This window comes from Lycium barbarum, chromosome 6 (genome assembly GCF_019175385.1).
Source record: "Lycium barbarum isolate Lr01 chromosome 6, ASM1917538v2, whole genome shotgun sequence".
NCBI lineage: Eukaryota > Viridiplantae > Streptophyta > Magnoliopsida > Solanales > Solanaceae > Lycium > Lycium barbarum.
Window position 1 is genome coordinate 107729827 of NC_083342.1, and position 23566 is coordinate 107753392.

Consider the following 23566-nt stretch of genomic DNA (forward strand, 5'->3'; position numbering starts at 1 on the left):
TTAGGACTAGTCCATATCCCTTGTCTCAATTTTTTAGAATAATCCATGTTTAATTTACTGGTCCGTTCTTTTAATACCCAGTCTAAAATTTGACCCGGTCCACAAATGGACCGGGTCCAATTCATTTTTCAGCTGAATAAGGAAACCCTTTTAGGGTTTCCCCATCACTTTCCTCCTTATCACCGCCGCACCCCCTCCCTTTCTCTCCCTTTCCCTTTCTCCCTCTTCCACCTCATCGCCGTCAATTATCACCACCATCACCACCGTCGTCACCTCTACACCACCATCTCCCCATCGTTCTCTTCCTCCCCTTCATCCTAAAACCTAGCCGCCGCACACCCTTCCCACTGATTCTCTCTCCCACGCCTCCACTACACCCCTGACACCCCACTTCCCTCTGCTCCCTTCGTCTCCCATCTCCCCCACGTTACCTTCTGTCACTCCACTTCACCTTGTCTCCACCCACGCCTCTGACTACACCACGTGACCTCACCTGCCATATCCACCACGCCTTCCTGTTCCCCACGCCACTGTTGCCCCCACTTCGACGCTGTCCCCGTTTCCTCTTTCTTTTTTCAATACAAAGGTCAAAAGACCTATAAATGGTGGTAGGGTTGAATCGAAAAGAGAGGATTTTTTGGATTCACAAAGTTTCCCAAGAACAAATTTTGTTTAGCTGCAGAAATCCCCTAAAGTTTTGAGTTTCTTTTAATCGCTTCAAATTCACGTCTAAAATTATCAAGTCTTCATCAGTTTTTAATATCGTTTGGATATTCATTCGAAAACAAAAGATTATTCTGATTCCTTTTTGTTCCCTGCAACTGATTCGAGTCCGAGTAAATTTGAAACCAGAGTCTCAAGTGTTTCGAGGTGAATCGAAGACCCCCGTACCCACTTCGCTGCACCCGGAGAAGGTATTTTCTTTCTTTTAAATTGATCTAGTATTTGATTGGATGTTTGAAACTGTTTGTGTGATCTGTCTGTTAGTCATACTTCAGTCCCGTTTGCAGTTATTTTGGTCGTGTTATACAAGTTTAGTCTGGTTCAATTGAGTTTATGACTATTTTAGCTCTATATGCTTGTTTAAATTAATCCTTATGCTGCAAGTTTCGCCTTGTTTGCTGGTGTGTTATTAGATTGATCACATGTTAGTATGAACTAGCTAGTTTGTCCATCTAGTTCGTATGCATTAGCCTTATGATTCAGTTGATTTAAACAAGTCTATCTGGGTTATGCTTTGATCTGACATGTTATCAGGATAGCCCATTATTTCTTGTTTGATATTAGGTTGGTTTAAGAGTGCCGTGTTAGTTCAGGTGGATCAGTTGTCAATGTGTTGCCTAGTTTGATCTAGTTCAGCTGCTCTCGGATTAAGTATGGGTTATATTAGCCTAGTCATTAACTTGCTGGTAGTTTTATCGTAGTCGTTAGCGTGTCTGTAGCACTTCATACTGCTCGAATTGCATAATTGGTCCAGCATCAACGTGCTTTGTGGCCTGAAACTATGCTAGTAGCTAATTATGTGTTGGCTAAGATTATTATAAACATGTTTCAAATTATGTTCATGTCCTGTTCAAATATGTTTGTCCAGATAGCTTTAGGTTATTAATATTTTTCATATATGTTTCTTTGGCTTATTGGGTTTTGATTCCTGTTTGTTAGGGCATCAGCATTTGTGTAGTTCGACTGCTGCTTAATGAAGTAGCTTGACTTAATAATCATTTTCTGGGATTTCTAACAGACTATAGAGTTTAGTTTGGCTATGTTCCATGTGTAGGAGATGTTCTTCCAGTTCAGTACTTAGGATGAGGCAAAATATGTTTTAAAACTAGTTTCCTTCCTTTTCCTTAAACTAGAACCCTCCTCTTCTCCCTCATATCTTGGGTGATTTCTTTCGAGACTTTATCTGAACATTATGAACTTGTATAAATGCTTTGTGATAACATCATGTTAAATAAATCATGGATATAGATAAGTCTTGAGGACTGCTCTATTGATGTATGACCCATTATAGTGATCCTACTTTCTTTTAAGTGGATCTGTTATGCATATTTTAGTTTCATCGGTTAATCCTGTCGGAGTGCTTGAATAATGATTCCATAACAATGCTGAACTTGATATATATTTGGTTTGATTTATGGTATATGGTAAGGTGTTTGTTAAAATGACTCATGATTAGGATTTGTTTGTGTTTGATGGAATCTGCTCTATCTTAATGAATTGGAAGTCTAGGAATTTGTATACAGGGGACTGTTTGGGTATGGACAAATGTTTGAGTTAGAGAATCCCTATCTCTAAAGACTCCTAATTTTCTTAAAGTGATCTGTTTGTCTAGTATATATCGCTCGTTATGTAGGAAACGTGATTGAATACCATGAATATGAGCTAAAATGTGATTGAATACCATGAATATCCTTCCTGAATTCAGTGGATATTCGTATGCCATGTCTAGGCCTGATATGTGTTGTGCACTGCCAATACATTTAATCTATATTCCGAGCACCTTCAAGTGAATGAATTAGCAGATCTACTACTGTTTGAATTTTTGTGCATTGCTGCAAGTATATTTCAATTGGTTTATGTATATTACATATATTGTTGGTATATCCCTATTTGAAATAGTTATGAATATGTATACATAGTGTATACATAATTCGCTGATTGTTTTGCAAGTCTATATTTCATGTGTCTTAACATCATTTATTGATCATCTACTAATCCTTTTCCCTTTCATTTTTGCATGAACACCGCATACGAATCCGAGGGATTCGTCTCCTTCCGCATTCGATGTTGGGCCAAAGCCCAACGAAACAACATTTTTCTTTCGTTCCAGCCCTGTCCGTAGTCCATTCTAAACGATAAGAGCAGTTCTGGGCCGAAGCCCAGTAGCCCATAAATTACAGCAGGCCAATCCACAGCAATACCAAAAAAGACTGCTGGGCCGAAGCCCAACAGCCGAGAGATCCAACAGCCCCCAAAATGGGTTGGGTCCATTTAATTTGCACTTTCTTATTTCATTATCATTTGATGTGTATTATGTGACTAACTTTTTATTGTTGTTCTACTTTTAGTTAGATGAATTCGGTAAGATTAGTGGCTTAGTTTAGTATAATGGGTAGTCAGTTAAAGAGGACTAACAATTAATTCTACGAGTTATTCTTTTCTTTTCATGTTAAAACTATTTACAAACTCTAATACTTATTTGGAATAATTGATTTGCAAAATGGCATGACTATATATTTTAAATAAAGGGAATCACATTTTATCATAAATGTTTCAAAACGTCACTAATACGCAATTATAAGTATATTTTTTTGTAACTCTTCAAGTTTTGAATCAATCACGCATATTCTTAATTAAGCATAGTTGATAAAGATACTAAAAAATAGATAAAGGAAATCTATTAACTATTTTGTATTTTTATTCATAAACTGAAAATCAATTAATACCTCATTACTTAGTTCAAATATTTATTAAAACATTGCATAAATTCGCATCTTCTTCTACTTATATGTAAGTTATCATGTTTTGTAAACTCCATTCTTATTATGCTACTTCCTTTAAAACTATGAGCAATTATTATAAATTTTATTCTAAGGTTTCCCTTTATACAAAGCATTGACCTTATTTTTAATAGCTTTATTATTAGAAGTCTTTTATAAGTCTTATTATAAACAATATTTTAAATATTCTTCTACATAAATTATTATATTTTCTACAAGTCTTATTTTTCTTTTAAAAAAAATAACATCACTATTCTCATGCAAAGTTTTAACAACATTTATAAGTCTCAACATTTCCTTTGTGAAATTATTATATTTCTCTACAAATTAGTTCAAGCGGTATTATTATATTTTTTTTCTGGAACCTTAGTAATATAAGCAAACCATTTTTTCTTAAAATTCAAACACTATATTCAATCTAATTAATTAACCTAAGTTGGTCGGATAACCGTAAGTTAACGGATTCTAGAGGATGCCTAACCCCTTCCCTTTAGGATAATATAGAGCCCTTACCTAGAATTACACTGGTTAAGCAGACTATTAACTGAGGTTTAGTTTTAACTTTGCCTTAGTTAACCTCTAGGTGTCCTAATTCACCGTTAAATTAATTAGGTGGCGACTCCTTAAAACAAAATAAACGGGAATCACCAATACGTCATACTCTCTAAATCGACCCGGTTAAAATGGGGTGTGACAGCTTGGCGACTTCACTGGGGACTTTAGGCTCTTAACCATAACAACTTAGGTTAATAAATCATTTGTTGGATGCTTTGTTTATTTTGCTTTATTTTGTCTATATTGTTGCTTTATATGCTTTTAAGTATTTTTATTCCTTATATGTATTTTCTGTGTAATATGTTATTACTGCTTTCCTTAAACTGGCATTCCGTTCATATTTCCTCCACTTTTGGAAAATTCACACTATCACACGTACACGCGAGGTGTGCTTAGCGCACCCGCAAATTTCTTCATAGAATCCAAATTTTAAGGGAGTTGGCGCATGCGCGGGGGTGCCCGAATAACGGGGACCGCGTAGCCTTCTCACTCGAGCAGTCCGCTCGGGAACCTTGTGTCTAGCAAACCCATTCTTAGTCTACTTAGGGTAGAGCGAAGCCAAAACCTTGTAAGGACATGCATCATTTTAAACCTAGGAGGCTTAATACCCTTGGTGTATTAAGTTCATTAGTCAACCTTACCAAATGTCCAAAAGAGTCTATGACTCTAAGTGACACTACTCACTATCTATGTGCATTATTTGAAGGACAAATATGTGGAATATGTAGACCTAGTACTCTATAGATAAGTATTTCAAGAAAAACTGACCTTTTGTTGCAGGTTGACGTGGAGCATTTAAATTAATGCTGGAGGTTGAAGACAACTAAAAGAAATTAGTGGAGTTGAAGTATTAGATATCTTAGTTTAACTTTGAGATGTATTATTTATTGGCATGTAATAAATTTTATTTTCTTGTAAATTAGTTGTAAGAAGAGTTATGGAATGATACATAAAAGACATGTTTGTCCTTCAATGTTCGTTAGGCCTACCTCTGGCATAAAGAGGTCCCTTGCATTATAAAACGCGATGTATTATGTGCAATAATGTGTTTATATGCAATAATATTATCCTTACCGTATACTGACTCATTTTCCTTTTCTTTTTCTTGTTTTTATCCTTTTTCTTTTTAAACTTATTTTCAAAACAAAAAAGGTTGACTTGTGCTAAAAGGGAACTGGCGGAGCATCCATATTTCACACGGTCTAAAGCCAAGAAATCAGATTCTGACTCATCACTAATCACCTGGTTAACTAAAAGGACTCGTTCTAAAATGGAGCAAAGTTTGATCAATGCAACCACTTCATCTGAGCCATCTCTTAGTTTACCAATCACGAGTGATCCCACATCCTCTAATGAACCAGAAACACATTTGGAGACCATTGCTCGTCTGGAGCGACGAGTTGCCGAACTAAGTCATATGGTACTTCATAACCGGTCATTTTCTCAAACACCGCCACATATGACTCCGTCCCAGGGAGTTCGTCAAACTTTGCCTGTGCCACGTCCATTCCCAAATTTGGACGAATTTAACCAAGCAAATTATTTCACCACTTCTCAGCCAGTTCGTTCCGAACACCTCACTCAAAATGCTCCCTTTTTATTTACAACCACCTCTTCAAAAGCTCAATTCATACCGCCAGCACATGACACACATCAAGTTCCGCCGGTGTATACTTATACCACAGCTCCACCCATGACACAGATTCAAGGACAATGTCGCACAGATGTTGATCATTATGTCGAAGTTGAAAATGAGGCACGGTCAGTTAATGATGAAATGATAAATAGAAAGCTCAAAAGTTTGGAAGATGCCATGAGAAGTTTGCGTGGACTTGGTAGTAACCAAAGCGTGAGATATGAAGAATTATGTGCATTTCCTGAGGTAGAATTGCCACCAGGTTACAAGATTCCAAAATTTGAGAAGTTTGATGGGTCGGGGAACCCTTTCTTCCATTTGAAGGTCTATTGTGAAAAGTTGATTGGTGTGGGGAAGAATGAAGGGATAAGAGTCAAACTATTCAATCAGAGTTTGAGTGGAAAAGCCTTGGAGTGGTATTCTAAGCAAGATACAACCAAATGGCGTACTTGGGATGATTTGGCAAATGCTTTTGTGGATCACTACAAGTTTCATGTTGAGATCGCTCCTGACAGAATCTCAATTACAAAATTGAAGAAGAAGTTCACCGAATCATTTCGAGAATATGCTATACGGTGGAGGGAAGAAGCATCTAGGGTACACCCACCCATGGAGGAGACAGAAATGGTTACTTTCTTCATTCAAGCACTAGAACCGGAATACTATGAACGTTTGGTGACAATGAGTGGAAAAACTTTTGCAGAAGTGATCAAAGCTGGGGACATGATCGAAGATGGCATTAAGACAGGGAGAATAACAAGTCTAGCAGCTTTGCAGTCTACCAGTAGGGCTATACAAACTGGTACTCTCGGAAATGGAAAGAAAAAAGAGAAAGAAGCAGCATCGGTGATGGCCTTGGGAAACACATCATACCGCCATCAACGGCCACCGCGATACCAGCCTAACGCTCACCACTCACAATATTTCCAATATTCTCCACATCCCTACGACCAAGCTTTGTCATCTTACCAACCTCAATCACCACAAATATCCTACCCTGTTTACAACACACAACCAGCATATCGAGCTCCACGACCACCAACATATCCAGCTCCACCATCACAAACTCATCATCCAAACAATGCATCCGCACCTCGCCCAAATAAACCGTTCCGCAATTTCACACCATTGGGAGAACCACTGAGCGTTGTTTTCGAAAGACTGCAAGCTTCAGGCTTAGTATATCCCGTGGAAGGTAGAATTCCAGATCCATTACCCAGAATCTTTGATCCCACTAAAACATGTGCATATCATTCGGGGGTAAAAGGCCATTCCACTAATCGTTGTTACGCATTGAAGCATAAAGTTGAGGATCTTATTGAAGCAAAACAGATCACGGTCAAACCACCAACACCAAATGTGGTTAACAATCCACTCCCGACCCATGATGGGGCCACGATAAATATGATTGGAATAGATGAAAATGTTGACGACCCAGCCGAATTTATAGTGCCTGTGGATCGTGTGGAGGATCATAATTTTGTAGCCGTTGCTTCTCCGGCTGTAGTGATAAGGGGTTGTGTGCCTGTCGAGATATTAGGAGCTTCATCAACGCCTGTGGAAGTAGTTCAAGCACCAAATCAGTTACCAGTGCTCGATACAAAAGCCGTACCATGGAATTATCAACAAACTGTGATGGAATGTCGAGGAAAGGACACGATCACTGACAAGGTTAAGACATCAGGAATGACAAGGTCTGGAAGATGCTATTCTCCAGAAGAGCTAGTTAGATTGGGGCAAGTTAAGGAAGCCAATGTACCTCCCAAAAGGGTCGTGACTGAAACCGAAGCAGAAGAATTTTTGAGGAAGATCAAGGCTAGTGAGTACTCAGTTGTGGATCAGTTGCAAAAGACCAATGCTCAAATTCCTATTCTCTCTTTGCTTTTGAGTTCAGATATGCACAGGAATGCACTGTTGAGGATTTTGAATGAAGCATATGTTCCAAGCGAAACGACTAGTGAGGCGTTAGCTGGGATGATTGAGCGCGTGCTTGACAGTCATCGAATCAGCTTCGATAATGAAGAATTGCCGCCGGAAGGATGTATGCATAACAAAGCACTCTATATAACTGTCAAGTGTCGTAATATGTTTGTGGCTAAAGTATTGATTGATGGGGGTTCTGGACTCAACATCTGTCCATTAGCAAGTCTGAAGAAGATCGGATATAATGTTAGTGAGCTCAAGACCAGTGATATGAATATTCGAGCATTTGATGGGGCTCAAAGGCGCCCTATTGGGGAAATAGAGTTGAAAGTGTTGATTGGCCCTGTTGAATTCATTATGGATTTTCAAGTACTTGATATTTCCACGACATACAACATGCTGTTAGGTAGACCGTGGATCCATTTGGCTGGGGCCGTACCATCTACTTTGCACCAAACTGTCAAATTCGAGTGGGATCAGCAACAAATATGTATACACGGAGAAGGAGATACGTCTTTCTATCTAGAGCAATCCACCCCATTCGTCGAGGCAGAAGGAGGTTTCGACGGAGCAGCTTACCACGCTTGGGAGGTTGTGAATGTCACTAAGGAGAGTGAAGTATGTCAAACTCAAGAGTTCAAAAGATCATGTGCCACAATTATGGTTGCAAAAGAAATGGTGAGAAATGGGTACCAACCTGGATTTGGGCTAGGGAAAACACTAAATGGGCGGGTTGAGCCAGTCGTTCTCCCTACGCAACAATTTACATTCGGTTTGGGATATGAGCCAACTGAGGAAGAAGTGAAGAAAGCACGAAAGAATAAAAGGAAGGAGATTGCATTGCCAAAACCTATTCCCACCATTGATCAAACTTTCTCAAAACCTTCAGATCTGATTGTTGAAGTTGCCTATGATGATATCGTGGAGGGAGTCAAGAACCTGTTCGTCGAAGATGAAAATGATCATGCTGCGATAATCAAAGACTTTGCTGAAATATTGACTTTATAGGCTGCTGAGCCAGGACCTGAGTTGCAAAATTGAACTTCTATCTTAGCCCCGGTTCGTCGGGAGTTTCAGTATTTTAAGTTTTAAATTTCCTTTTTTGTAGTAGGCCGGAGGCATCAACTAGAACATTTAGTTCCTTTTGTCATGTTGCCTCTATGTTTTGTTACGGCCTTTTTAAATTAAGATTTCTGTCATTTTGTTTGTAACGAACTACGTTTGGCCTGACTTCCTGTTGGATACGTAGGCAGCCCACATCGGGTTCGGCCACTCTTTTCAAATCATTCCAGTATCTTTGTTTGTGGTTGGAACTACGTTTGGCCTGACTTCCTGTTGGATACGTAGGCAGCCCACATCGGGTTCGACCACTTTTTCAAAATATTTCAGTGTTTTTGTTGTATGAGTGGAACTACGTATGGCCTGATTTCCTTTTGGATACGTAGGCAACCCACATAGGGTTCGGCCCCTTTATTAAAAAACAAAACAAACTCAAAAATCTTTGTGTTCATCACGAACTACGTCTGGCCTGATTCCTTTGGGATACGTAGGCAACCCGAGGCGGGTTCGGCCCTTCTATCTTAAAATTTTTATCTTCAGTTTGTCCAAACATTTTGGTTCTTATAAAATACATAAGGATTTTTATACAAGACTTGGTCTTCCCACTACTTAAATTCATGTGTCTTAGTATCTTGAAACTGGGACAAATTTTTGAAATCGGTCAAATCACTTTCAAAAATTTTTCATTACAACTTTCTCACTTTTCGATCGTTTAGAACCAAGCGTTTCCAGGACTTGAAACTGGGACAAATTTCGAAGTCGGTCAAATCACTTTCGAAAACTTTCATTATAAGTTCTTATTTTTCATTTGTCCAGAATCAAGCATCTCTAAGACTGAAACTGGGACAAATTTTTAGAAGTAGCATAAAAGTGGTCTTAAACAAAAGTCCATCCATATTTCTAAAATGTGAGTAAATTCAAAAATTGAGTCTTCTTAATCATGTTACATATTAGAGCCACTAAGTATTTCCTTTCAAAGTCATCTAAATCTCATTACTTTTATTTTCAAAATACATTTTTTTTATAACTGAAACTCCCCGGCAAAGCAAGATATGTGGTGAGACATCGAAGAACGTGGACGCGACCGAGACAAAAGTCAATTCAAGGGCCAAGTTCCCCGACATGCACAAGTCAACCAATTTTCTCTTAAACTCACAATTTTTCTTTGTTGAGACAGGTCCAATTAACATGAACACGGTGCATGTATCAAATTATGGGCGTGATCAAAAAGTTAACTTTCTTCAAAATGCAAATACTCTTCAGCATGGATGCAAAGGTAGCTTATGCCGAACGGTGGGCGTCGTTCCACTCATCACGAAATTTCAATTGCAACAATGGACACAAGTTCATCTTCTCAACCAAGGGCTGTAAGTATAATTCTTTTAGACCCAGCTATTGATTCTTATCACTAACAATTGTTTTAGCTCGTGACATTCATCGATGGATCGAATACATATAATCATGGACACTGACCTTAATCACCTGTTATTGGTTAGAATTCCTCAATTTCGTCATCACTTCATACATGTTCAAATCATTAATGAAGTATGTTAATAAGATAACAAGATCGAAATATTGCATCGTATATCAAATTGTGGGGTTAATTATAGATTTAACCCCCGTCACAATGGGACATCGAGTAAGATGTGGATATCTTTTTACAATATTATCTCTAAAGTGGACGTGGATTTACATTTATATTGTGGATACGAGTATGGGAGTGGGAGTAGAATTATATTACAAAATATACATATAATTGTAGAAAGTGGATACAGATTTATGTTTCGAAAGTAAAAGTGAATTTATTTTTGCGCCGTATAATGCAGACGTGAAAGTAGATGTAAATTTACTGTTGTACCGTATAATACGGACGTCAAAGTCGACGTGGATTTATATTTTGTACCGTGAAATGCGGACGTAGATTTATATTTTGAACTGTGAAAGTGGACTTGGATTTATTTTTCTGCATCCTTAAAGTGGATGTGGATTTACATTTTTGCACCATGGGAAGTGGACATGATATAGGCACCCACCTTAGAATGCGGGTATTTCAATATTCAATTTTAGGCACCCACCTTAGAATGCGGGTATGTCAATTTCAATCCAGGCACCCACCTTAGAATGCGGGTATTTCAATGTTCAAATTGGGCACCCACCTTAGAATGCGGGTATGTCAATTTTCAATTTTAGGCGCCCACCTTAGAATGCGGGTATGTCAATTTCAATCTAGGCGCCCACCTTAGAATGCGGGTATGTCAATTTCAATCAAGGCACCCACCTTAGAATGCGGGTATGTCAATTTCAATCCAGGCACCCACCTTAGAATGCGGGTATTTCAATGTTCAATTCAGGCACCCACCTTAGAATGCGGGTATTTCAATGTTCAAATTAGACACCCACCTTAGAATGCGGGTATGTCGATTTTCAAATTAGGCACCCACCTTAGAATGCGGGTATTTCAATGTTCAGTTCAGGTACCCACCTCCGAATGCGGGTATCTTATATTCGAGTTCAGGCACCCACCTCCGAATGCGGGTATCTTATATTTCAAGTTCAGGCACCCACCTCCGAATGCGGGTATCTTATATTTCAGTTCAGGCACCCACCTCCGAATGCGGGTATCTTATATTTCAAGTTCAGGCACCCACCTCCGAATGCGGGTATCTTATATTTCAGTTCAGGCGCCCACCTCCGAATGCGGGTATCTTATATTTCAAGTTCAGGCACCCACCTCCGAATGCGGGTATCTTATGTTTCAGTTCAGGCGCCCACCTCCGAATGCGGGTATCTCATATTTCAAGTTCAGGCGCCCACCTCCGAATGCGGGTATCTTATATTTCAAGTTCAGGCACCCACCTCCGAATGCGGGTATCTTATATTTCAGTTCCGGCATCCACCTCCGAATGTGGATTCAACTTTCGAAACAGGGGCTGCAAGTGTAACTTCTCCAACCCTGTCTTATTTACATATATTTCTTTATTGCTAACAATTGTTTTTAGCTGGTGGCTTTTGACAACATCAAAGTTGGCATCACACATCAAATCGTGGAACTATTTCTTCGGCAGCGAACTGGGGCAAGTTGTCGGGAAGGATAATCAGACTTCTCGACACGGGTCAAAGATCTACCTCGAACACTCGTCTCTAATTACAAGTATTCTCTTGCGTTCCAACAATTCAATTTTCAGAATTCTCAAGTTTCTATCACAATACCCAGTGTTATCATAATTCAGCACTGAGACAATATTTTGCAAGTTTCGCGCCAATTGGGGTTCAAGTGTCGTAATTGTCCCAGAACTACACTCGACCTGATTCTCGTATAGCCCGAGATATGTAGGCAACTCAGAGACCGGAGTCCAGTCATAATCCTCTCAAGTTTCCTTTAGCCGGGACAAAATAGGCTACTAAGTCAACGTCTTTGCCCGACAACTCTTTTCATCATTACCGGGCAAAGAGGGACAAGTTGTTGACACCCAATTTTGTCCCGTCTCTCTGCCAAAATACCTATTTTTAAGCTTCTAATATTTTGAAAATAAAAAATAAAAAAAATACATTCTGGTTACTATAATTATTAGCCTCTTATCAATACCGACATTTTATTATTCTATTATAATAATAATAATAATTATTATTATTATTATCATTATTATTATTATTATTATTATTATTATTATTATTTATTAATATTATTATAATTCACAATTCTTATCATTTCGGCATTTTACCAGCTTACGCATTTATCTTTGCATAAATAAATAATAGTATTTATTTAGTGCGGATTTTCAAAGAAAAGTAACATATATTATTACACGGCTATTATAACACCATATGATCTTATTACCCGAGTCTAATAATCACACATTTTTGGTATTAAGTAATATTTTGTCACCCTCGGTATATTCATTAATTAAATGGGTCTTTTATTCAAATTTAAAGCCAAACTATTTCTTGCACTCGGTCCGCATTTTGACTTACCGGACTCCAAATTAAAGCCCGATTGACTCTTGGTAATTTTAGGACTAGTCCATATCCCTTGTCTCAATTTTTTAGAATAATCCATGTTTAATTTACTGGTCCGTTCTTTTAATACCCAGTCTAAAATTTGACCCGGTCCACAAATGGACCGGGTCCAATTCATTTTTCAGCTGAATAAGGAAACCCTTTTAGGGTTTCCCCATCACTTTCCTCCTTATCACCGCCGCACCCCCTCCCTTTCTCTCCCTTTCCCTTTCTCCCTCTTCCACCTCATCGCCGTCAATTATCACCACCATCACCACCGTCGTCACCTCTACACCACCATCTCCCCATCGTTCTCTTCCTCCCCTTCATCCTAAAACCTAGCCGCCGCACACCCTTCCCACTGATTCTCTCTCCCACGCCTCCACTACACCCCTGACACCCCACTTCCCTCTGCTCCCTTCGTCTCCCATCTCCCCCACGTTACCTTCTGTCACTCCACTTCACCTTGTCTCCACCCACGCCTCTGACTACACCACGTGACCTCACCTGCCATATCCACCACGCCTTCCTGTTCCCCACGCCACTGTTGCCCCCACTTCGACGCTGTCCCCGTTTCCTCTTTCTTTTTTCAATACAAAGGTCAAAAGACCTATAAATGGTGGTAGGGTTGAATCGAAAAGAGAGGATTTTTTGGATTCACAAAGTTTCCCAAGAACAAATTTTGTTTAGCTGCAGAAATCCCCTAAAGTTTTGAGTTTCTTTTAATCGCTTCAAATTCACGTCTAAAATTATCAAGTCTTCATCAGTTTTTAATATCGTTTGGATATTCATTCGAAAACAAAAGATTATTCTGATTCCTTTTTGTTCCCTGCAACTGATTCGAGTCCGAGTAAATTTGAAACCAGAGTCTCAAGTGTTTCGAGGTGAATCGAAGACCCCCGTACCCACTTCGCTGCACCCGGAGAAGGTATTTTCTTTCTTTTAAATTGATCTAGTATTTGATTGGATGTTTGAAACTGTTTGTGTGATCTGTCTGTTAGTCATACTTCAGTCCCGTTTGCAGTTATTTTGGTCGTGTTATACAAGTTTAGTCTGGTTCAATTGAGTTTATGACTATTTTAGCTCTATATGCTTGTTTAAATTAATCCTTATGCTGCAAGTTTCGCCTTGTTTGCTGGTGTGTTATTAGATTGATCACATGTTAGTATGAACTAGCTAGTTTGTCCATCTAGTTCGTATGCATTAGCCTTATGATTCAGTTGATTTAAACAAGTCTATCTGGGTTATGCTTTGATCTGACATGTTATCAGGATAGCCCATTATTTCTTGTTTGATATTAGGTTGGTTTAAGAGTGCCGTGTTAGTTCAGGTGGATCAGTTGTCAATGTGTTGCCTAGTTTGATCTAGTTCAGCTGCTCTCGGATTAAGTATGGGTTATATTAGCCTAGTCATTAACTTGCTGGTAGTTTTATCGTAGTCGTTAGCGTGTCTGTAGCACTTCATACTGCTCGAATTGCATAATTGGTCCAGCATCAACGTGCTTTGTGGCCTGAAACTATGCTAGTAGCTAATTATGTGTTGGCTAAGATTATTATAAACATGTTTCAAATTATGTTCATGTCCTGTTCAAATATGTTTGTCCAGATAGCTTTAGGTTATTAATATTTTTCATATATGTTTCTTTGGCTTATTGGGTTTTGATTCCTGTTTGTTAGGGCATCAGCATTTGTGTAGTTCGACTGCTGCTTAATGAAGTAGCTTGACTTAATAATCATTTTCTGGGATTTCTAACAGACTATAGAGTTTAGTTTGGCTATGTTCCATGTGTAGGAGATGTTCTTCCAGTTCAGTACTTAGGATGAGGCAAAATATGTTTTAAAACTAGTTTCCTTCCTTTTCCTTAAACTAGAACCCTCCTCTTCTCCCTCATATCTTGGGTGATTTCTTTCGAGACTTTATCTGAACATTATGAACTTGTATAAATGCTTTGTGATAACATCATGTTAAATAAATCATGGATATAGATAAGTCTTGAGGACTGCTCTATTGATGTATGACCCATTATAGTGATCCTACTTTCTTTTAAGTGGATCTGTTATGCATATTTTAGTTTCATCGGTTAATCCTGTCGGAGTGCTTGAATAATGATTCCATAACAATGCTGAACTTGATATATATTTGGTTTGATTTATGGTATATGGTAAGGTGTTTGTTAAAATGACTCATGATTAGGATTTGTTTGTGTTTGATGGAATCTGCTCTATCTTAATGAATTGGAAGTCTAGGAATTTGTATACAGGGGACTGTTTGGGTATGGACAAATGTTTGAGTTAGAGAATCCCTATCTCTAAAGACTCCTAATTTTCTTAAAGTGATCTGTTTGTCTAGTATATATCGCTCGTTATGTAGGAAACGTGATTGAATACCATGAATATGAGCTAAAATGTGATTGAATACCATGAATATCCTTCCTGAATTCAGTGGATATTCGTATGCCATGTCTAGGCCTGATATGTGTTGTGCACTGCCAATACATTTAATCTATATTCCGAGCACCTTCAAGTGAATGAATTAGCAGATCTACTACTGTTTGAATTTTTGTGCATTGCTGCAAGTATATTTCAATTGGTTTATGTATATTACATATATTGTTGGTATATCCCTATTTGAAATAGTTATGAATATGTATACATAGTGTATACATAATTCGCTGATTGTTTTGCAAGTCTATATTTCATGTGTCTTAACATCATTTATTGATCATCTACTAATCCTTTTCCCTTTCATTTTTGCATGAACACCGCATACGAATCCGAGGGATTCGTCTCCTTCCGCATTCGATGTTGGGCCAAAGCCCAACGAAACAACATTTTTCTTTCGTTCCAGCCCTGTCCGTAGTCCATTCTAAACGATAAGAGCAGTTCTGGGCCGAAGCCCAGTAGCCCATAAATTACAGCAGGCCAATCCACAGCAATACCAAAAAAGACTGCTGGGCCGAAGCCCAACAGCCGAGAGATCCAACAGCCCCCAAAATGGGTTGGGTCCATTTAATTTGCACTTTCTTATTTCATTATCATTTGATGTGTATTATGTGACTAACTTTTTATTGTTGTTCTACTTTTAGTTAGATGAATTCGGTAAGATTAGTGGCTTAGTTTAGTATAATGGGTAGTCAGTTAAAGAGGACTAACAATTAATTCTACGAGTTATTCTTTTCTTTTCATGTTAAAACTATTTACAAACTCTAATACTTATTTGGAATAATTGATTTGCAAAATGGCATGACTATATATTTTAAATAAAGGGAATCACATTTTATCATAAATGTTTCAAAACGTCACTAATACGCAATTATAAGTATATTTTTTTGTAACTCTTCAAGTTTTGAATCAATCACGCATATTCTTAATTAAGCATAGTTGATAAAGATACTAAAAAATAGATAAAGGAAATCTATTAACTATTTTGTATTTTTATTCATAAACTGAAAATCAATTAATACCTCATTACTTAGTTCAAATATTTATTAAAACATTGCATAAATTCGCATCTTCTTCTACTTATATGTAAGTTATCATGTTTTGTAAACTCCATTCTTATTATGCTACTTCCTTTAAAACTATGAGCAATTATTATAAATTTTATTCTAAGGTTTCCCTTTATACAAAGCATTGACCTTATTTTTAATAGCTTTATTATTAGAAGTCTTTTATAAGTCTTATTATAAACAATATTTTAAATATTCTTCTACATAAATTATTATATTTTCTACAAGTCTTATTTTTCTTTTAAAAAAAATAACATCACTATTCTCATGCAAAGTTTTAACAACATTTATAAGTCTCAACATTTCCTTTGTGAAATTATTATATTTCTCTACAAATTAGTTCAAGCGGTATTATTATATTTTTTTTCTGGAACCTTAGTAATATAAGCAAACCATTTTTTCTTAAAATTCAAACACTATATTCAATCTAATTAATTAACCTAAGTTGGTCGGATAACCGTAAGTTAACGGATTCTAGAGGATGCCTAACCCCTTCCCTTTAGGATAATATAGAGCCCTTACCTAGAATTACACTGGTTAAGCAGACTATTAACTGAGGTTTAGTTTTAACTTTGCCTTAGTTAACCTCTAGGTGTCCTAATTCACCGTTAAATTAATTAGGTGGCGACTCCTTAAAACAAAATAAACGGGAATCACCAATACGTCATACTCTCTAAATCGACCCGGTTAAAATGGGGTGTGACAGTACTAATCCTTTTTCTTTCATTTTTATGCATGACCCTCTCGTATGAGTCCAAGGGGCTCGTCTTCTTCCTGCATTCGGTGTTGGGCTAAAGCCCAACGTGATATTCCTTATCGAGTCAATCCTTCATCAGCCGTGTAGTAAAGGGATTTTGGGCCAAAGCCCATATGGCGGAACCAGACTGCAGTGGCCTAAAATGGGCCAGATCCATTTAATTATATTTGTCCCTCTACTTTATTTTGTGTATTTGATTTGTATTGCATGACTAACATTTTACCTTGTTTTTGTTTTCTTAGCTTAGATGAATCCTAGTGGAATACATGGGGATAGTTTAGTGACAATGGGTAGTTAGAGTTTGAGTTTGCCTTCGAAATAACGTATTTAAAGGTTTAATAATTTAGCCTATTTCGTCAGTTCAAGATTTCTGTTAATTACTCTTTTACAAGTTTAAAATGGGTTGAGTGATCCAATTAAGAATTAAGTCCGATTTCAAAATTATCCACCTACTTCAAATTATAGCCTAACATTATTTTATAAGTCCTTTTTTAAGTTTTATGGTTAATTCTATGTAAAGACATTAAATGATCATTTCTAGTAGTGGTTGGAGATGAATCTTTTCCCAAATTTAATTTAAATCCTTACTTTCCAAACAAGGCCCAATTTTTCATAAAAGAGGATAGTTATATTTTTTAAAACTACTTTTCACATAACAGCAGGGAGCTAATTTTTTTATTGCTTTCTTGATCTTATTTTGTCACTTAATAAATTTAAGCAGTTAAAATCAATTGATACGCAATCATTGAATTGTTTTCAAATGCATATTAGTATATTGACTAATCCAGCACATTTTTTAGTATAAAATGGCTAAAGTCTTTTTCTATAAATTACTGTCTTATTTAAATTTAAATAGCAGTCTTATATTTTCCATTTTGAAATCTTGACAATATTTACAAACTATTTTCCTAAACATTTAAAATGCTATATTTGTATTTTTTAGTCTTAATTAAATAACCTAAGTTTGACCGGTTAACCGTTTTTAAACGGATCTTATAGGATGCCTAATCCCTTCCCTTTAGGATAACCAAGAACCCTTACCTAGAATCACATTAATTAAGCAGACCATTAATGGAGGTTTAGTTAGCTTTACCTTAGTTAATAATTAGGTGTCCTAATTCACCGTTAAAATAATTAGGTGGCGACTCCTTAAAATAATTAATTGGGAATCACCAATATGTTGTACTCTGATTTGACCCGTTTAAAATGGGGTATAACAATCATGATCAGTTTGAAAGGCATAATTGAAAGTTATAAATTGACAAAAGGCTTTGTAATCGGTTTTGATAATTCTTATTGAGATACATATGCTGAATACATGTTTTTATATTGATTAATGGCATTGTAAACTATTTAACAAATGATATTAAGAATCACAAAGTGGAATGACTGTTTTTATACTATCCTTCCAGAATTGATTTCTTTATGTATTATTATATTTTATTTTTATAATACTTGTTATCCCCGAGGCACTCACTGAGTACGAAAGTACTCAGGCATACCATTGTTGTTTTTTATGGTATGTTAGGCAACGAAGAAGAGCAGGTTCGTGATACTCTCGACGCTTAGGAGAACTTGCTGCTGCTGTTGATTTGCTGAGCCCACATCCTTGTTCGTGGGACACTTCCTGTTTCATTTATTATTCTAGATTTCCGGGCTGCGTCCCGAATTTAGATGATTGTTTTGGCTCTTAGAAGCTCCATAGATAGGTGTCAGAATAGTGAGTAGATTGTCAAAGTCTCGTACGACTTAATGTGTATTTGCAACGTTTAGGACTGTTTACTTATAAAGACTTCCGCTGATTTAATTCATATATTCATGATTTGTTACATTTAATTTATAAACTGTTGGAGGTGAATGTTGAACCTGGCGGGTTCAAGTATTATTATTGTGTTGTTTAGGTTCTTCCGATGTTGTTCATGACGTCGGATGCCGGTCACGTCTAGGGTGGGTTTTGGGGCGTGACAGGATTATTGATTCAGGGGTAACTGACCATATGACCTTTGATTCGCGTGATTTAGTAGACTCAACTCAACCTAGACGGACATATAGTGTTAATGCAAATGGAGTGACATATCCTGTTGAAGAGGCTGGAAGAGTGACGCTAGCACTAAATCTCTCTTTATAAAATGCTTTACTTGTCCCATCTCTCTACAATAAATTATTATCTGTTGGTCAAATAACAGAGGAATTGGATTGCTCTGCACTAATATATTCAAAGTTTTGTCTATTTTAGGATATTCCCACGAAGGAGATTATTGGTCGTGGTACTAAGCGAGGAGGTCTATATTACATAGATGATTACAAGTGTAGCTCTGTGAATGAGTGAGAAGAAGCAACGGATATGGCTGTGGCATCACCGGCTGGGACACCCATCTTTTCCTTATTTAAGAAGTTTATTGCCAAGTTTATTCTTAAATTTAGACGAAACAAAGTTTAAGTGCGAATATTGTATTCTTGCTAAAGTCATCGTGTTTCATATCCAATAAGTTTAAATAAGTATGAAACACCATTTATGTTAATTCATTATGATATTTGGGGTCCAGCCCCCATCTCAGTTTCTTCGGGTATTAGATGGTTTGTACTATTTGTAGCTGATTGTACACGTATGACTTGGCTTTATTTGATGAAAAGTAAAGATGAGGTGTTTGGGATTTTTCGTTTATTTCATAATATGATAAAAACTCAATTCTCTGCTGTTGTGACAGTTCTACGATCAGATAATGGCGGAGAATATAAGAGTAACTGGTTTGCGGATAACTTTTGAGAGAACGAAATATTTCATGAAACCTCTTGCACTAACACCCCAACAAAACGATGTCACAGAACGGAAAAATAGACATATTTTGGAAAAAACTAGATCTCTTTTGATAACATCTAAAGCACATCGACATTATTGGATAGGTGCAGTTTGTACTGGGTTTACTGGGTGAACAGAATGCCATCACGAGTATTGAAGTTTCAAACTCTATTATAGACACTTGCTGATCATTCTTCATTATCGTCGGTACTAATGCTTGAACCTAAAGTATTTGGCTATGTGGCTTATGTCCATCTCTACAAGAATCATCGATCTAAACTTGATCCATGTGCTGTTCGTTGTGTTTTTCTTGGATATGCCGATCATAAGAAAGGATATCGCTGCAATGACTCCACGAGTAGAAAGTTGTATGTCACACTGGATATTACTTTTCTTAGAATCTGAAACATTTTTTTCTGATAGTTGTATGGACTCTTCTCTTCAGGGGAAGAAACTTAGTGAAAAGCAAAGTGCAAATGATTAGGAGAATTGGCCACTTTCTAAGATAATAATTCAGCTTTAAATGACAAACATAACTTTATGGAAGAACCTCAAAAGCATGGTGATAATAATCCTACTTTGAATGAAACACCGACTTAATGGAAGGATCTGAGAAACGTGGTATGAGTATACGAGAGGATGTACAGGAGGGGCCAGGGCATATAAATGAGCAACTGACAGATAAAATCGTCACTCAAAGCTTAGTACCACACGAAGACCAATCTCCTGAGTGCAGTCCTGAAGTTTATATGGTGCCAACCTTAATTATCTATGTTGAGGATGTTATGATCACGGGGAATGATAAAGAAGAGATTATGAAGTTGCAAAGATATTTAGCTGCAGAGTTTGAAATGAAGAACCTTTGAGGGCTTAAGTATTTTCTTGGGATAGCAAAGGAATTTTCCTTTCCCAAAGAAAAAATGTTCTTGACTTATTGGCAGAAACAGGAATGCTAAATTGCAGACCAGTTGAAACTCCTATAGTTCAAAATCATGGACTAAAAGAGCATCCGAATTAGACGCCCACAAACAATGGTAGGTATCAACAATTTGTTGGCAAATTGATTTATCTATCCCATACAAGACCGGATATAGCATATGCAGTGAGTCTTGTTAGTCAATTCATGCATAATCCTAGTGAAGAACATATGGGGGCGGTCACTCGTATTCTGCAATATCTAAAGTCATCTCCCGGAAGAGGACTTATGTTTAAGAAACATAGTCGTTTGAATAGATGGCCATACATGTAACACCTCGTATCTTCTAACTAAATTACGTTCATGATTCAGGGACTTAGAAACCAAGACGGGAAGTGTTGGAATTAGGAATTTACCTTGGAACGGTAAAAGTACGCGTTACGTCAAAATGTACGGGCCGTACTTCACTAGGGAGAAAATAGAACTACTGGAATTTGGCATTCCAGATACGGCCTGAATGTATGAGTCGTGCATTATTGTACGGGGAGTAGTTCTTGGCCATAAAATTTATACGGGACGTACTTTAAAGTACGGGCCGTACTTATCATCTCGTACCTCACCAGCGAAAAATCACGGTTTCTGGAATTTGGCACATGAGGTATGCCCACATTGTATGGGATGTACAATATTGTACATGCCACACAATGTGCCCGTATCTTCCCCGCTTCTTAAATAGTATAAATTCGGGACTTCAGTTTTAATCTCACTTTTCATATTCTCAAGCCTAGCTCGAAGTTCTTCTCCTCCCACCATTATAATACAACAAGGTAAGCCTTTTCCAATCATTCCAAGTAAATTCTAACATGTATTCATGATTTCTAAATAAGAATTCATTATTCCTAACCTAAGGTTTTCAAGAAAACCCACCTCAAGGATTCAAGATTAAGCTCTTTTGGGATTCTTCTCAAGTTCAGACCATTAATTACAAGTTTTGGAGTATTAACAGGTATGTAGGGTTTCTATCAACGTGTGGGAATATCATTTTTCTTCCTCACACCACGTTCATCCATGAAAATATGAAGTTCCATAAACCTAGGGTTTCTATTTTAAATTCATGATAACCCTAAGTTACAAGTATCATGCTATACCATCTTTGTATTACCAATTCGTTGTTGTATTCTTGATATTCCATTTTGGTTATTGAGAATCTGTCTGTAATTCATAAATACCCATGCTTGGCATTCCATGGGTTCTTAAATGCAAGATATGAACTGTTATGCTTATTTTTCACGAACCTCTACATGCTTCCATGTTTTCATATAAGTTATACTGTATATCTGTCTTCATGTTACAATACAATCACGAATAAAGTTTACAATTGTGTTTATATAACTTATGGGCTACTAAGCCAATTATATCCATGTTCATGCTTTGGGAGTAACATAGATTACCGAGAAGGTTTAATACTTGAAACTACGTATGCCTGCGTAGGATAAAGATCGCTCCGCCCAGTTAGAATGATTCCTTCATGTTTTCCCATTGTGGGTTATTGGATCCATTTATGTTCATTTTCATGTTCACATAAGGGTGTTCATGGGTTGGTTTGGGTAGGTTTTAGGTTAAAACCAAAACCAAACCAATCTAGTTAGTTTTTAAAATTATTAAAATCAAACCAAACCAGATATAATACATATCCATCAGTTTGGTTGTAGTCTGTTTGGTTTGGTTTGGGTTGGTCTTTCGGTTTTTAAGAAAATTAACGGTATTTCTCTCTTTCATGTTTTTTTCCTACAATTAGGAGAGAATTTTCTATCATTTTCCAACTTATAATCCGCTATTACCCTTTTATTGTGTTAACTATAGTTTCCTGCATTATGGAGAAAATGTCTTAAGATTTATGATTTTAATTAAGTGAATAAAGTTTATAAGAAATACAAAAAATAAATCAAGGTAAATCTCATATAGTTGTTTCTTTGAATAAATGAGTTTGAATTCATGGAATTCTTTTTTTAAAATCAGCTTACAATATAAAGCTCATTAGCCTATTAGAGATAAATAAAATTTTGCTTAAAAAGTATAAATTATTTAAAAGTATTTGTAAAAACTAATATATTGTGTATATATATAATTATAAAAAAAGTATAAAATTTGTCGGTTCGGTTTGATTTTTTCTTGGATTTGCTTTTAGTAAAACCAAAACCAAATCAAATATTATCGATTTTTAAAAAATCAAACCAAACCTAACCCAAGTAAATATCACTTTATTTAATCGGTTTGGTTTTAGTTTTCGATTTGGATCGATTTTCAACCAAACCGTGAACACCCCTATGTTCATGTATTGTACCCTGGCAAGGTACAGGATGGCTAGCTGGTCAGCCAGAGATCAGACGCCATGTACTTATGTGGTGGTTACATGTCGGTCATACTAATGCTTTCCCACAGATATCTTAACAAACTTAAAATATTTTATTCATGTTATACATATTCATGTCAGATGATATTTATGTTCAGCTTACATATACAGTTTCAGTTCTGTTATTTCATGTGCCATGCTTATTTCATTTAGTTACATTACATGCCAGTACAATTTGAATGTACTGACGTCTCCTTTTATTTGCCCGGGGGACTACATTTCACGATGCAGATTTATAGGACGATGGATCAGCTCATTTGGACCTTGCATGTATCAGCTATTAGTGAGCCTCATCTCATTCGGGGTTTTATCTTTATTTATTTCATGTCAGTTATGCAGTTAAGGTATGCGGGGGGGCTTTGTTCGGATAAATAGTTTAGCAGTCAGACTCATTTCAGAGGTTTCATAGACTAGACTAGTTCAGTACGTCATGTCAAATATTCAGATAAATGTAGGGCCTCGGAGATACTGAAAATATTGTCTACTAACTGACTGAATAT